Source organism: Squalius cephalus (genome assembly GCF_949319135.1).
Source record: "Squalius cephalus genome assembly, chromosome: 11".
NCBI classification, from domain to species: Eukaryota; Metazoa; Chordata; class Actinopteri; order Cypriniformes; family Leuciscidae; genus Squalius; species Squalius cephalus.
Window position 1 is genome coordinate 35,877,299 of NC_137132.1, and position 17,242 is coordinate 35,894,540.

The 17,242-nt window shown below is 37.5% G+C and overlaps 1 long non-coding RNA gene across 1 annotated transcript in view; it reads left to right on the forward strand.

The window, feature by feature from the left end:
- The window catches only part of LOC307166921, a 293,883-nt gene that overhangs the window by 13,705 nt on the left and 262,936 nt on the right, over window positions 1-17,242 (forward strand). Inside the window, exon 2 of the long non-coding RNA XR_013822706.1 lies at window positions 13,507-14,677. This is a non-coding gene — a long non-coding RNA (uncharacterized lncRNA). The remainder of the gene's footprint in view (window positions 1-13,506; window positions 14,678-17,242) is intronic.

Genomic DNA, 17,242 nt, shown 5'->3' on the forward strand with positions numbered 1-17,242 from the left:
TACAAAAAAATGAGCTCAATGTTAAAACTGACTGGAGTTCTCCTTTAATATATCTGCTTAGACGAATCTGCTGAGACACGGCTTTTAAACGCTTCCATGTGTGAGCGTAATCTGTGTAAGCACTCGGTGAAGAATGTGAAGCAAAGATCATTGTAGCCAATCACAGTCATCTGTCGAGCATGTGAACCAATCAGCGTTGAGAATCTGCTCAACAGCGCTCAATTCTCGCAGGAAATGCTGGTATCACAATTTTTTAAATTTCAGTACTGACTGGTACCGAAAGTCGGAACTTTTGACAACGCCAAGTTAGGCCTAAATATATTTTGTGTATTTAGATTTCTTGACTATATTATGCGGATTTCGCCCATATATGACCCCCCCTGTATTGTATTGTCTAGTGATTATGGGGGTACTCTAAATATTCACAAAAGACTGCCTGAGAACACTTACTGCATACTCCTTCATGAGGTTTTCATAGTCTTCATTAAGATACAGAGAAAGTGCTCGGAGAATGCAAGCTCTCCGAGTTGAGATGGTATCATTCTGTAGAAGAGTAGAGACATTAACCCTCTGAGGTCGGCAATCACGCTGGCGTGATCTGCTCAATTTTTTCCTTATCAGTGCAAAGGAGACTCCAAAATAATCTGTTGACTTTGATATTACAAACAAGTTTCATACATCAATCGATTCTGTTAAATGTGTATTATTTTTGTGTATACTCACAATAAAAACAAAGTGTTGTGCTTTTTGCCAAATAAAGAAAAATAAACACGAAGCGAGTTCTGCCTTCTCTCTGTCAGTGTAGTCCATTCTGAAACGCGTCCGAAAATGAACAATAACTCAGCGAATACTCAGTCAAACAGGCATACAGACACACAGGCATGAAGCTTGAATTCTCTTCTTTTAAATGAAGTAATTTATTTAAAAAACAAATATTCTCAGTTCATGTAATCTGTAAGAAAAGAGCGAGATGTCAGTCGTTCTCATCTCATCTAATTATTTTTAATGTGACCCTGCCCACAGAGAGCGTGCACTATTCAAACGCAAATAACTGAGGCAATCCACGCAAACCTGTGAACTCCCCCATATCAGCTCGAGAAAACACAAGTTTAATCAGATCATTGTAGCCTACTTGTTTACACCGTCTCGCAGCACTGTGAGGAATAATAATAATGGAAAATGTACACCTCAGAAGTGCGGGTATTTCAAGGAGCAAGGATCCGACTGAGCTGAGGAATACTATAGTAAGTTTTTTTTCCTTCTCAAGTGAATCGCGTTTCTGTGTGTGAATGAATGAACGGCAGAGATGCGCGCTGTTTACCACAGCTCTCAAAAAGACAGTTTAAATTTAAATCGCGTTTCTGTGTGTGAATGAATGATGATGATGATGATGTTTTAGCAAACTGTATGAGATGAGTAAAAATCGACTGAAATATGTTGAAATAAAATGTAGGCTATTTGTATAAGCAACGTATTAAACTGCAAATTAACATTTATATGCCCTAATATTTCATAAAAACAACGTTACAGTCAGGCGAAATATGAAAGACAACATTTTGTTGACTAGATTTGGGTACATTTTTTACTGTAGAATATACTGCCACATCAAATAAGCTTTTGTTTAGCAATTTCTGCTCATATGTTATATATATATATATATGTGTATGTATGTATATGTACATGTCAAGTCAAGTCAAGTCATCTTCATTTATATAGCGCTTTTAACAACGTAGATTGTTTCAAAGCAGCTTCACAGAGATAAGCGTATAATTTAAGGTAACAGAGATTGTTTTGGCTTTATAGCAGAGTTAAGTTATTTTCCATCTAAAGTTAGTTTTGATTGATTTGCTTCCTTCGCAATGATCATTTGTTATTAAATTAGGGGCCGCTAAGACGACACCATTCCCTCTACACAGACTTTAAACGCGAACCTGTGAGAAACGCTGATGGCGTTCACATGCGCATTTAGAATGGGTTCTATAGTTATGTGCATTTGAAAATACGCAGGTTTGGAATTCCCTACAAGCCAAGCCTAAACAAATTACTTGTCTTTCCTTATAAATTTTGATAAAGAATTTTATTTTATTTTGTTGCTTTGGGGTAGGAACGCGAAACGAATTTTCCCGACAATGCCTTATCTGTATAGTGGTAGAGGGATCCTCCATAGGGAGAGACTAGTTGGCACTTCAGCACTGCGTTGTCATCGGTCCAGGCGAAGGTCCTTCGTCAGATCTGGATACGGCCTGGATCCGGCAGGCTGCGGGAAAACCTCGGGATAAACACAGACACTAAAATTAGCGTAGATGCCATTCTTCTCATGATGTAACGAGTACATCAGGATTTATGGGAAGTGTTCCCGGTTCCGGCTGACCTAATCTATGCAGCCTAACATTAAATTATAGAAGTCTATAATGTATTATGTGAATGCTAGGTCAAAGAGATGTGTCTTTAATCTGGCTTTGAACTGACAGAGTGTGTCTGCTTCCCGGACAATGGTAGGAAGACTGTTCCAGAGTTTTGGTGCTAAATAGGAAAAGGATCTACCGCCAGCAGTCGATTTTGATATTCTAGGTATTAGTAACTGGCCGGAATTTTGAGATCGCAATAGACGTGACGGACTATAATGCGTTAAGAGCTCGCTCAAGTACTGCGGAGCTAAACCATTTAGTGCTTTGTAAGTAATCAGCAATATTTTAAAATTTATGCGATGTTTAATAGGGAGCCAATGCAGTTTTGACAGAACTGGGCTAATATGGTCATACTTCCTGGTTCTGGTAAGAACTCGAGCTGCTGCGTTTTGAACCAGCTGTAGTTTGTTTATTAAGCGTGCAGGGCAACCACCCAGTAGAGCATTACAATAATCTAGCCTTGAGGTCATGAACGCATGAACTAATTGTTCCGCATTTGTCAATGAGAGCATATGGCGTAATTTAGATATATTTTTAAGATGGAAAAATGCAGTTTTACAGATACTAGACACGTGACTTTCAAATGAAAGATTGGTATCAAAGAGCACACCCAGGTTCCTAACCGACGACGAAGACTTAACAGAGCAGCCATCGAGTGTTAGACAGTATTCTAGGTTATTACGTGAGGAAGTTTTTTGTCCAATAATTAGAAACTCTGTTTTTTCAGAATTTAGAAGTAGGAAATTACGAGTCATCCAATTTTTTATATCCGCTATGCATTCCGTTAATTTTGTGAATTGATAAGTTTCGTTTGGTTTTGAAGAAATATACAGCTGAGTATCGTCATCATAACAGTGAAAGCTAATTTCATGTTTCCTAATGATACAGTATCTCCTAATGGTAAGATGTACAGAGTGAACAGCAGCGGTCCTAGTACTGAGCCTTGTGGTTAGGGCTGTCAATTTTGTGAAAAAATCCTGTTCGATTTTTGAGACATATGTGTTCATTGAATCGATTGTAAAATCGATTTTCTATGTCTAAAGACGTTTCCATTTTAAACGCCAAATACGGGCAAATCCACGGACAACTAACAGGCATTAGGACGAACGTAAAGAGGGCGCTTGAGACGCGCACAAGTCAGCAATATTCCTGTTGATTTATTGGCGTGAAGTTTCGTGCACAATGACAAACAGGAGTGCAACATTCTCGAAAAGCAATAAGCAGAGTGGACTGCCATAACATCAATGAAAAACATTACTGCAGTCTTCAACATGCCTGTGTTTACGGTTAGAAAAGTCAAACAAATGTTGCCTACGTAGGCGATTGTTGACCGTTGCCTGAATCTGTATCTGTATGCATGAGACTGTCTGAATACCGGCAGAATTCACATTTTTGTAGTAAAAATAGAAACATTATGCAGAAGTATAATGTGTGTTTGTCAGAGTTGCTGTGTGATGAGCGTTCGCTGCGGGCATATCGTGATGAGCTGGACGCGTTCCAGTTAAAATCAATTCCCTATTTTCGTTTTCGAAACTTGTGTTGGTTGGTCCGATCGATTGTGCAATCGATTTTCGAACGTAAAGTGACAGCCCTACTTGTGGTACGCCATACTGAACTTGTGATCGATGAGACATCTCATCATTTACTGCTACAAACTGATAACGGTCAGATAAGTATGATTTAAACCATGCTAGTGCATTTCCCGTAATGCCAACATAATGTTCTAATCTATTTAAAAGAACGTTGTGGTCAATGGTGTCAAATGCAGCACTAAGATCGAGTAACACTAATAGCGAGATACAACCACGATCGGATGATAAGAGCAAATCATTTGTGACTCTAACGAGAGCTGTCTCGGTACTATGGTACGGTCTAAATCCGGACTGGAAATCCTCGCAGATATCATTTCTTTCAAGAAAGGAACACAGTTGTGAGGATACTGCCTTTTCTAATATCTTTGACAGAAAAGGTAGATTCGAGATCGGCCTGTAATTGACTAATTCTGTAGGATCAAGTTGCGTTTTTTTAACAAGCGGTTTAATCATAGCCAGCTTAAAGTTTTTTGGTACGTATCCTAGAGACAAAGACGAATTAATGATATTAAGAAGAGGATCTAGGACCTCTGGAAGCATCTCTTTCAGTAGCTTAGTCGGTATAGGGTCTAACATACATGTTGTCGATTTAGATGATTTAACGAGTTTAGTAAATTCTTCCTCTCCTATAGCAACGAATGAATCAAATTTTTGCTCAGGGAGACTACAATGCACTGCCTGATGCGATACTGTAGACGGTTGCATAGTTATAATTTTCTCCCTGATATTATCAATCTTATAAGTGAAGAAGTTCATAAAATCATTACTGCTGTGTTGCTTGGAAACTTCTGGGCTTGAAGCTTTATTTTTCGTTAGTTTAGCCACCGTTTCAAATAAATACCTAGGATTATGTTTATTTTCTTCTAATAGGGTTGAAAAATAAGCAGATCTAGCAGCTTTTAAAGCCTCTCTGTAAGCAATCGAGCTCTCCTTCCATGAAATGCGAAATACCTCTAGTTTTGTTTTCTTCCAGTTGCGCTCCATTTTTCTGGCTGCTCTCTTAAGTGCCTGAGTGTGCTCGTTGTACCACGGCGTTGGACTATTTTCTTTAATCTTCTTTAAGCGCAACAGAGCAACTGTGTCTAAAGTGCTGGAAAAGAGAGAGTTAAACGTTTCTGTTGTAATATCAAGTTCTTCTAAGCTATCTGGGATGCTGAGATGATGAAACTGATCAGGAAGATTATTAATAAAGCAATCTTTAGTGGCAGAAGTGATAGGTCTCACATATTTGAAACACGGAGTTGGCTTTGCAGCCTTGGCTAAATGCAAATTACACGAGACTAGATAATGATCTGAGATGTCATCGCTCTGCTGCAGAATTTCAACGGCATCAATATCTATTCCGTGTGATAATATTAGATCTAGAGTATGATTACGACGATGAGTAGGTCCTGACACGTGTTGTCTAACTCCAATTGAATTTACAATGTCTTTAAATGCCAATCCCAATGCATCTTTTTCATTATCGATGTGTATATTAAAATCACCAACAATTAGTACTTTATCTGCAGTCAATATTAATTCTGATAGAAAGTCCGCAAATTCTTTGATAAAGTCTGTATGGTGCCCTGGTGGCCTGTATACAGTAGCCAGCACAAATCTCAAACGTGATTTATCGTTTACACTATATATTTTTACATTAAGCACCAATGCTTCAAAATAATTATATTTAAAACTTGATTTCTTAGTGGTTTTGAAACTATTACTATACATTACAGCAACACCACCCCCTTTGCGTTTCAGACGAGGCTCATGTTTATAACAGTAATCTTGCGGGGTTGATTCATTTAAAGTAATGTAATCGTTTGGTTTTAGCCAGGTTTCTGTCAAACACAGCACATCTAGGTTATTATCTGAAATCATATCATTAACAATGAGTGCTTTTGAAGTAAGCGATCGAATATTCAGCAACCCAAGCTTTAGCATTTGCTCATCTGTATTATAGCTGTTTTTTATTTGTTGAACATCAATTAAATTTTTAACCTTAGATGGGTTAAAACGTTTTTTGGATTTCCAAATTCGGGGAACAGACACAGTCTCTATATGATGATAGCTAGGTGAAAGAGGCTCTATGTGATGGGATTTATCTGACCTGGGTAACGCGAGGCCGCTAGCAGACCGTCGGTTAAGCCAGTCTGTCTGCTTCCTGACCTGAGCCCCAGATTGTCATGTTTGAGCTCTAAGACTATGAGCCATATTACTAGAGAGAAGAGCAGCACCATCCCAGGAGGGATGAATACCATCTCTTTTCAACAGGTCAGATTTGCCCCAAAAACTTTTCCAATTGTCTATGAATTCTATATTATTAAGCGGACACCACTTAGACAGCCAACCGTTAAGCGAACACAATCTACTAACTATCTCATCACTCCTGCGAACAGGAAGGGGGCCAGAGCAAATTACAGTCCTTGACATCGTACTTGCAAGTTCACACACCTCTTTAATATTAATTTTGGTGATCTCCGACTGGCGGAGTCGAACATCATTAGTGCCGACATGAATAATGATCTGTATTGACATGTACATAATAAAGTCATCAACTAAGATGTTAGCTGTTCCAATGTTGGCTATATTCAAACTAATGAATACATATGATAAAATGTAGGCCTATAATATTTTTTTTTTACAAAGAAAGAGTACACTTGAAATATTGTTGAAATTGTAACCTTTTTAATAAAATAGCAAAACATATTTACAAGATAGATGTAAGCAAAATCTTAAATGGTCAATATAAGTCTTCTTCTAAATATATCTTTTGTCCTTGCATTCATTCTTGGCTCAGTCAGTGTCACACCTGAATTAATGGCTCATTATACAGAGTCATTACGCATAATGGGTGGGACATTGTATTCTCAGGTGTAAACTACTCCTCCTTCACGCCCCCCTCGCATATTGGCTTTCCAAGCAAAACCTGTCTTACACAATTTAAATCAATGTATTATTTTACGTGAACGATAAAGCAAGACTATTTTCACATAATTTGGAAGCCAGAACTCGAAGCGACAACATCCATTAGCCAAAAGTCTTGTGGACACATATTTAGTATGAGTTTTGTGGTCTTATTTTAGCAACTTTCATTTTTATTTTTTTTATTAACCACGCATAAAAATTATTCTCTTAAAAATACAAACATCTACATACATGTTGCTCGCATATTATGGTAGCCCTGTTTGTGCTATATAGAGTGAATTTACACCTTTGCCATTATCATGTTTATAAATAACTGAAAATAGCACAAATGTCAGGGCATGTCAAAACATCCCAAGGGCCCCAAAAACACCGGCAAAACACTGTACTAAAGTGGACATTATTTACAAGCTGTGTAGTGATTGTGATATACATAATTCACCTTTGTTGTTAAGCGTAGTTCTATACACTGTTGATTGTAAATGCAGCACTTTGTTATTAACGTGTTTCTTCATAACTGTTCAGGGATTACGGTCCTTTTGTGTTGTTCTGAATGTGTGATGACGTGGGGCGCTTGGCAATGCTTTTGTTGACTCTTGTGTTTTTCCTTTTAAAAATAAACGACATGCATTCGTGTGATCAACGTGAGAAATTGTCTCTTACAAATTACTGCAATTTCCACAGCATCATAAATACAGATAACAAACCTCATCAATGGTAGCCATCAGTTTCCAAGTTTTACGTCCTGCAATTCCTCCTTTTCTCCGGTAGATGCTGGCCAGCTTGCTTGTGTAACCATCCAGTTTTGACACAAATGTTTGAATTAGTGGGACGGTAGTGATTCGAGTGAACTCAGCAGCAATCTGCAGATTTAAGACACATAAGATTATAGTAAGGATAGCTTTCATGTTTAAAAATATATTCAGGGTCATTTATTGACATCTGAACACAAAAGCATTTAGGCTAACTCTGCATGGACATGAATAACTAAAGCACAATTAGACATAAGGGAAATTAATTACCATTTGTTTCACCACTTAAAACTATTAAAGAAATAAATAGTTATACCATCATATTTACCTCATTTTCACAAAACAGAGCTGGCCATCTGCTTTTGAAGTCAACAATGAAGGGCATCTCTTCAATTACTTCATGTCTTCTGTAGACAAAAGTTTTTTTCCATTTTGTGTTTAATAATTTGATGGTTGTCCCTTTTCTGAACCTCAGACAGCAATGCCAGTCGCTCTTCCTCTAGGCTTTGTTTGTTCTCTCCAGCTGGATAATCAGGGTAGAAATTGACTTTAGCCTTCTTCGGCTTTTTGACTTGATTTGGACTTGTATTTTCACCATGTTTGTGTTTTAAAGAATTTAGCTTTACTTCAGAACAGCCAGCTGCTCGTAGTGTACGCCGATAATTCGCCATATTCCACTGTAGACTGATTTTCCAGCCATAGAACCCACCAACTGATCCCTTTTCCTGTAGGCATGGATGCTTTGTAATAAGCGCTTTCGCAACCTCTTAATATTCTTCAATCCTAGGGTACACTTTGTACTTCACTACTTCTGCAGCCAAGGATTTCAGAATTTCTGATTTTAGTTTATGCTTTGAGTCTATGTTAAGTAAAGTACCATCATTCAAGAACTCTTTGTGGGCTTTCTGCAGTTCCAGCTCTACCTCATAGGGAAACTTAGGGATCGGAAAGTTAGTTGGCCAGGTTTCACTCCTCAGCGTTGTGGATGAAGACAGCTTAGAAGTTGAGGCAGAAGCAACATCTGATGTTGTTGGAGAAACTGACAGGCAAGATGGTGATGGAGATGAAGTTGATGTGCGTATATCAGTGTCCGCAGAAGAGAGAGAACAGACATCATATGCACTTTGTGCTACCACTTTAACTGTTCCTTTGTCCTGGAGATCCAAAGTTGAGGTAAGATTCAAGAAATCATCAAAGTCAGTATCAAGATACTGTAGCCTGAAATCTCCTGTGACACCACATTGTTTCCTAATCTCAGATTTAAACTCTTCAATAGATTTGGGTATTCCAGAGGGCAGCGTCAATTTCAATGAATTACTATCGCCTAGAACAATTTTGAATTTTGCTGGATCAGTCATTTTCTGTTTGATCAATCACTCTGAAAGAGAAAAAAGAAAACTGGTCAAGCAGCATGTATGTACCTTTTCAAGGTAACCATACGGATAGCACCAACATTATAAGAGGATAACGGTCTGCCAATTCACCCAGCTCTATAAACGAAACATCCCTTGGATGTGGTTCCAATTCAAAGGATCGATAGTGTTCATTGTACCAGGAATCTAACTTCCTTTGCATGGTTATGACTGAGATGGCTGTGTAGCACATTCCAGGTTTTAAAACTACAGGGACACTCGGAATAAGTGCACGGAAAACGATTACCGCGACCATAATGTCCATGCACTAATCTATAGTGTTTCAACAACTGTGATCTAGTCGAGACTGTTATTTTGCAGTCCTTGCACTGCCACATGCTTGCCTTGAGAAACACGAGTTTGTATAACTGCCTAAAAAAAACGTTAAAACTCAAAAGACTGATAAATGAACATAACTCTGTGAACAGCTACATCACTTTTTCCTGGCAGTATTTAACTGGATGGTAAAGATAAATATTTATACCTGAAAAAGTCGCAACCTTCTCCTCAATGTGGTTCGTGCTTCGCACTTTCGTCTGTCATCCGTTCTGTTGCTCTGCCTCCCAGTGAGCAGCTTTGGTCAAATTTATTGGGGTTTTGCGTTTTACTCAACAATGTTATGTTGGCCGATCAAACCCAGTCATTTTCTTTGTCTGAACCATCACTCTGAAAGATAGGGGGAAAAAAACAGGTTACACAGCACATTTTATTATAGCCATTTTAGTACAGTGAACTCATTGTCATGTTCAAGAAACCAATTTGAAATGATTCAAGCTTTGTGACATGGTGCAAATCCTACACATCAGAGGATGGGTACATGGTGGTCATAAAGGGATGGACATGGTCAGAAACAATGCTCAGGTAGGCCGTGGCATTTAAACGATGCCCAATTGGCACTAAGGGGCCTAAAGTGTGCCAAGAAAACATCCCCCACACCATTACACCACCACCACCAGCCTGCACAGTGGTAACAAGGCATGATGGATCCATGTTCTCATTCTGTTTACGCCAAATTTTGACTCTACCATCTGAATGTCTCAACAGAAATCGAGACTCATCAGACCAGGCAACATTTTTCCAGTCTTCAACTGTCCAATTTTGATGAGCTTGTGCAAATTGTAGCCTCTTTTTCCTATTTGTAGTGGAGATGAGTGGTACCCGGTGGGGTCTTCTGCTGTTGTAGCCCATCCGCCTCAAGGTTGTGCGTGTTGCTTCACAAATGCTTTGCTGCATACCTCGGTTGTAACGAGTGGTTATTTCAGTCAAAGTTGCTCTTCTATCAGCTTGAATCAGTCGGCCCATTCTCCTCTGACCTCTAGCATCAACAAGGCATTTTCGCCCACAGGACTGCCGCATACTGGATGTTTTTCCCTTTTCTCACCATTCTTTGTAAACCCTAGAAATGGTTGTGCGTGAAAATCCCAGTAACTGAGCAGATTGTGAAATACTCAGACTGGCCCGTCTGGCACCAACAACCATGCCACGCTCAAAATTGCTTAAATCACCTTTCTTTCCCATTCTGACATTCAGTTTGGAGTTCAGGAGATTGTCTTGACCAGGACCACGCCCCGAAATGCATTGAAGCAACTGCCATGTGATTGGTTGATTAGATAATTGCATTAATGAGAAATTGAACAGGTGTTCCTAATAATCCTTTAGGTGAGTGTATATATATATACAAACTTTATAATCACAGAGAGGATAACGCCAAATCCACCCAGCTCTAAACGTGCCTTGGAAACGGATCCAATTCAAAATATCTATAGTGTCCTTTGTACATAAAACTTAACTTTCTTGCTATAAAAGCGCACAATGTATAGTGTTATTTATTTCTATATATAGTGTTTCAACAACTGAGATCTAATCAAGACTGTTATTTTGCAGTCCTTGCACTACATGCTTTCCTTATGTTTAACACGTGTTAGCATAACTGCCAAAAAAAAAAAAAAAAAAAAAAAAGACTCTGAAATACACCAATAACATAAATTAACATACAATACAATACAATACAATACAATTTTATTTGTATAGCACATTTAAAAACACCTGGCGTTGACCAAAGTGCTTAACAAGGCCAAAAGATATGTAAAACAAGCACAATATCAACATAATTCACAGGAGATAAACACAAGAGATAAACATATCAAGATATTTTAAACAATTTAAAAAGTGACAAAGTTTGTGCAGATCTGATATGAGGCGGTAAGCTATTCCATAGCTTGGGTCCATAGGCTGCAAAGGCACGATCACCCCTGTTTTTTAGTCTGGTTCGTGGGACAGATAGTGAATTTGAGTCCCCCGATCTTATTGATCTTGACTGAGATACTGGATGGAGCAATTCAGATAAGTGAATTTCTGTTTCTGTAGCGACTTAAAAACAAATAGCAAGACTTTAAAATCAATTCTGAATTTAACCGGTAGCTAGTGAAGCGAGATCAGAACTAGTGTGATGTGTTCGAATTTACGCTTCCCTTTGAGGAGGCGTGCAGCTGCATTTTGGACTAATTGTAGACGGGTGATGCATTTCTGCGAAATACCGATATATATAGAGAATTACAATAGTCCAATCTGGATGTTACGAATGCATGCATGGCAATCTCAAAGTGCTTAGCAGACAGGAATGGCTTAACCTTAGCTAAGAGACGGAGGTGAAAGAAACAGGATTTTACCACAGCACATATCTGCTTTTCAAATTTAAGGTTGTTATCAATCCAGACTCCCAAGTTCCGAACACAGGTGGTGCTATACGGTGACAACGTTTGGAGGTCAAAATCATGTGTACTACGATCATTGGGGCCAAACATGATAAATTCCGTCTTTCTCTCATTTAGACTAAAAAAATTACCAGAAAGCCAGAGTTTCAGTTCGTCCAGGCAGTCCATTAATGGTTTTAAAGCAGACTTGTCGTCACGCTTCAGAGGCAGGTAAATGTGAGTGTCGTCAGCATACAAGTGGAAGGAAACTCCATGTCTAAATAAAATGGAACCCAAAGGTAGCATATACAGATTAAACAGTTCCGGGCCAAGAATAGAACCCTGCGGGACACCGGACCCCAGTTTCATTTTGGATGAACACTGTTGCCCGATGTGAACAGAGAAGCTTCTATTAGACAAATATGAGCGAAACCAATTTAGCACAATACCCCGAAAACCCGTGGATGCTTCAAGACGAGAAATTAAGATATTATGATCAACCAGATCAAACGCAGAGCTAAGATCTAACATGACCAGAGCCACAGATTGCCCGGTATCGGTGGAGAGCATTATATCGTTCATGACTCTTAAAAGTGCAGATTCCGTACTATGACGTGATTTAAAACCATAACTCTGTGAACACTCACACCACTTTTTCCTGGCGATATTTAACAGGATGGTAAAGAATTATTAAATATTCATATCTGACAAAGTCACCATCTTCTCCTCCTCAATATAGTTTGTGCTTGGCGCTTTCGTCTGTCTTCCGTTCTGTTCCGTTGCTCCGCCTCCAAGTGAGCAGGTGCGGTATCTGCAAAGATAAAATTTTATGGGGTTTTGCGTTTCATTCAACAATGTTAAGTTGCCCAATCAAACCCTTATTAAGTAAAGTCTACAGTACTCATTTTTTGTAGAAATAACATAGTTAACTTGTGTTAATTTAGTTACTTTTATGTTTTATGTACTGTGAACAAGGGTGGGTGTAGTAAAACTAACAATAGTTAAAGTTCATTTTTTTGAGTGTGGTTCATATGAAGTTCAAGGTTTTAGTTTGTTTTTTGCAATGTTTTGCACCCTCCATGTTCATATGAAGTTCAAGGTTTTAAGTTTATTTTTTCAACCTTTTGTATTGGTTCATACTAAATACCAGGTGTTTCGGGTATAACGAGTCATTACAGAGTGTACAGGTGATATGAATATAGGTTATTTATGATAAGTGGTTGTTCCAATTTAAGTACATTGGTTTATACAAGTTTTATAAGGAAGTTAGTGGAAAAAACAGGTTAAGCTTAAACCTGCTAACATTAGCATGTTCCAAAACATAAACTGCCCCCCCCCCCCCACACACACACACACTTATTATTTTTACTCATATAATGTACTTGTATACATTTAAACAAACACATTCAGTATAATGTAATGTATTTATAAACCATTTCCAGGGATGTAAACGATAGCAACAGGCGGACATTTCCTGTTTTACTATTTTAATTTCTCCATTAAAATTATAAAAAGTTCCACATTTGGATAATAGCATTATGACAAACGTGTTAATGTTGGTTAGAACTGAAGTGTCTTCAACTGTTGTTTGGAAAACAAACAGGAAATGTTCATGGGTTAGTAGTGAAATCAGAATTTTATTAGTAGCCTTTGTGCAAGTCCTGAAATGTTTCAAGAATCCACCCCTTCAGTGCTCATACTGACTTTGTTACTAACAATGTTTTTTTGCTGTTTTTTTGCAGGTGGATCTGTCTTCAGAGGGCCCATATATCCAAGACACCCACTGCACTTGTAAAGCAGGATTGGGGCACTGCAACCACTTACTGGGACTACTGTACACACTGGCTCACTACCTAAAAATGGGGCACAAATCTGTACCGCCCAGAACAAGTAAAACCTCTTTGCTTCAAACATGGCATGTGCCATCAAGAACATTAGGACTGAAGCCAAAGTCAATCAGCAGAGTATCAGTTTCCAAAGTAAAACCACCAAATGCAAATCCCCAAAGAGTTAACCGGACGAGTGCTGGAATTCTCCCAAATGTTTATTGCCCAGTCCCTCTTCCATTGCCCTGTGGTGAATTTGAAGATAAACTGAAGGAAAACCTAAAAACATTAGGAAGCAGAAGCCACAACTGGAAAGCAACAGAAAGAACTGGTCTCCACAGAGTTTGGTGAGCTACCTTTAGGGTCTGTTTTAACCTAACAGTTACCCCAGCAGACAGTGTCCTTTGAAGAGCACCCTACACTGCCTCTGCTTCCACAACCACTCTCCTATTTACTATTATGCATTTGGAAGATGATGCATAATAGTATCCGCTTTTATCCATATAGTACCGCGCTTTTATCCAAAGCGACTTACATTGCATTTCAAGGTACACATTTACATTCTTATCAGTTCTTGCTTTCCCTGGGAATCGAACCCATGACTTTGGCGTTGCAAGCGCTAGCCTAACGCTCTACTGTTTGAGCTACAGGAAAGCCCACAATTCAAAAAAATCCTACACAACTGTTTTAAACCAGAGAGAACATGATTTCTATGGAGGTGTGATAATTACACCAGAGGAATCACTACACCTGGAAAGTGGAACCAGGAACCAAAGCAGCACCACTTGGCATCGACTACGTGCAGAGAGGATTACATCAACATCTTTCAAGCAAGTCTGTTGTAGAGTAAAAGACTTTGAAAAGTTAGCTGTTAACTTGACTGCTAAACAAACAGTTCAAACAAAAGCAATGAAAAGAGGCATACAACTTGAACCTGTTGCTGCTGCAGATTATGAAGCACTCACTGGAAACAAAGTGTTCCCCCTTGTGGCTTAATAATTAATCATCATGCCCCACATCTAAGAGCCTCTCCTGACAGGAAAGTAGTTGACCTGGCAGCGGATCCAGTCCACGGACTTCTTGAGATGCCCAAACAAAGACAGTTTCAAAGACTGCTCATATTTGAGAAGTGCAGCAGGGAACTACACTTTAAAAAAGACCCACGAGTACTACTATCAAGTTTTTGGATAAATGGGGATTAGTGGGTTTACATGGTGTAATTTTTTTTTTTGTAAAATGTAAAAATGATAACCACACTGAACGCATCTATTTCAACAGAGATGAATGGGAGGAGATGAAGGGTAAACTTGATTTTTTTTTATTTTTCAGCTGTTTCTTACCTGCTTTGTGTAAGCAGAGTGTAAACAGAATCAAAACCAAAACGACAATGTGCTTTGAATTGTAATGCAGGAATATTCTTAAAGGGATACTTCACCCAAAAATGAAAATCCTGTCATCATTTACTCACCCTCATGTTGTTCCAAACCTGTATGAGTTTCTTTCTTCTGCATAACACAAAAGAAGATATTTTGAAGAATATGGGTAAACAAACAGTTGATGGTAGCCATTGACTTACATTGTACCCATATTCTTCAAAATACCTTCTTTTGTGTTATAACTAGCTTGAAAATATTAATAATTTATAATGTAAATAATTAATGAATATAATAAATATATTACATTACATATTTCTCTATTTCTGCGTGTTTATTTTGCATGAGTAAATTTATCTGCAATATATTACACATGCAGTACCATATCTAATCACATATACATCTATATATTATGAAGTGTATTACTGAATATAAAATTACATACATTATGATATATTAGTAAATATATTGTCACATTTATCAATATATGAAAGCGGCAATTCCTTGTGTATTATTCAATATATTGTAATATATTAACACAATATATTCTGTATATTTTCAAATATACGGTTAAAAACCAATTGATATATTGATTAAAATATATTTTTGTTCTGTAAGGGTTGCCTCACTAAGGCAGGGTTAAAGGTGTGTTGTTTCAATTTGTGATTATTAATTTGACTGTTTATTATGTAATTTGTGAATTTAAATTGATAGTCTTGTATCTCAGTATGTGCTAGGGCTATCTTCATACTAATTTCCTCGTGGTATATTTTCATGCAATGAGACTGTTTGTGCAAAAAAAAAAAAACTTTATTATACACACAGTAGTTCAGCAATCAAATTTTGATGCACTTAAGAGTTTACATTATATTATATATTATTACATTAAATACTATGTATTTCTGTTAATTTACAGCATATTTATGTTAACTTTTACAAATATGTTATGCATTTACCATTTATGTTTTTCCTATGTGTCCTGTCATGTTATGTGGGGTAATTCAACACCTACTTTTACATGTTAAATATTACAAATTGTCCCTTTTATATGGCAAGCCGTTTTAACATTTAATCCTTAAAACCTACTAGTATCTAATTTCATGCTACTAGTACTTATTTTTTTGATAGTAGTATCTATTCCATTAAGTACTAGTACTTATTCATTAGCTACTAGTGCTTATTCTTTAGGTACTAGTGCCTATTCAATAGATACTAGTGCTTATTCTTTAGATGCTACTTATTCAATAGAAACTTATTCATTAGATATAGTTCTTATTTATTAGATACTATACCTGTTAAAAAGACACTAGTACTTATTAATTAGATTCTAGTGCCTATTAAATTGGTACTACTTATTCATTAGATACTAGTACTTATTCATTAGATACTAGTACTTATTTTGATAGTGACTAGTAACTATTCTTTTTGCCATTGACTTCTATGGGGATCTGTTATTCAGATATCAACTATTCAGTTCTGACTAGTATGTATTCCAGTTGTGACTAGTACGTATTTATTAGATACTAGTTATTTATTAGGGACTAGTATTTATTTTTTAGATACTAGTACCTATTACTAGATACTAGTATTTATTCAATAATACTAGTACTAAGTCATTAGATACTAGTACTTATTAATTACAGGGTTCCCGCGGGGTCTTAAAAAGTCTTAAAATGTCTTAAATTCTGAACTTTAAATTTAAGGCCTTAAAACGTCTTAAAAAAAAGCCAGATTTTCATCCGTGGTCTTAAATTTCATTTAGTCAGGTCTTAAAAAAGGTTTTACCGTCGTTCATTTCCAGAAACGCTGGCCACAGAAAGTTATTACAAAGTAGCAAAAAAGTATCGAAGTCGCTCGCCAAGAGGCAGTGTTCACATATCGCGTCTTTTTCGCGCTCAAGTTCATTCAAATGTAGGCGCGGGGTAAGCGCGCTTATAATTGAAGCGACACGCTCGTTTATTTCCAGGCGCAGCAACATGAAAAAAGACATGAAGGATGCGCTTGCACCCAAACACTACGGGTGTTTTTCTCTTCTCCGTAAATAAATCTTGTAACAGAGCTACAGCAAGCGTTTTTCGGCGGTGGAAATCCATTAGCCACTAAAACTTTTTTGTCATTGTGGAGTTGCATAGCAACGACAGACGCCACGGGAAAATTGGACCGAATTTTACTATTAATAATAAAAGATAAGCTAAAGTGTATTGTAAATGTCACTAAATAATTTTTTTATAAAAAGAATGAGTCAAAAAAGATAAATTAAAGTCTGAAATATGTGAGGT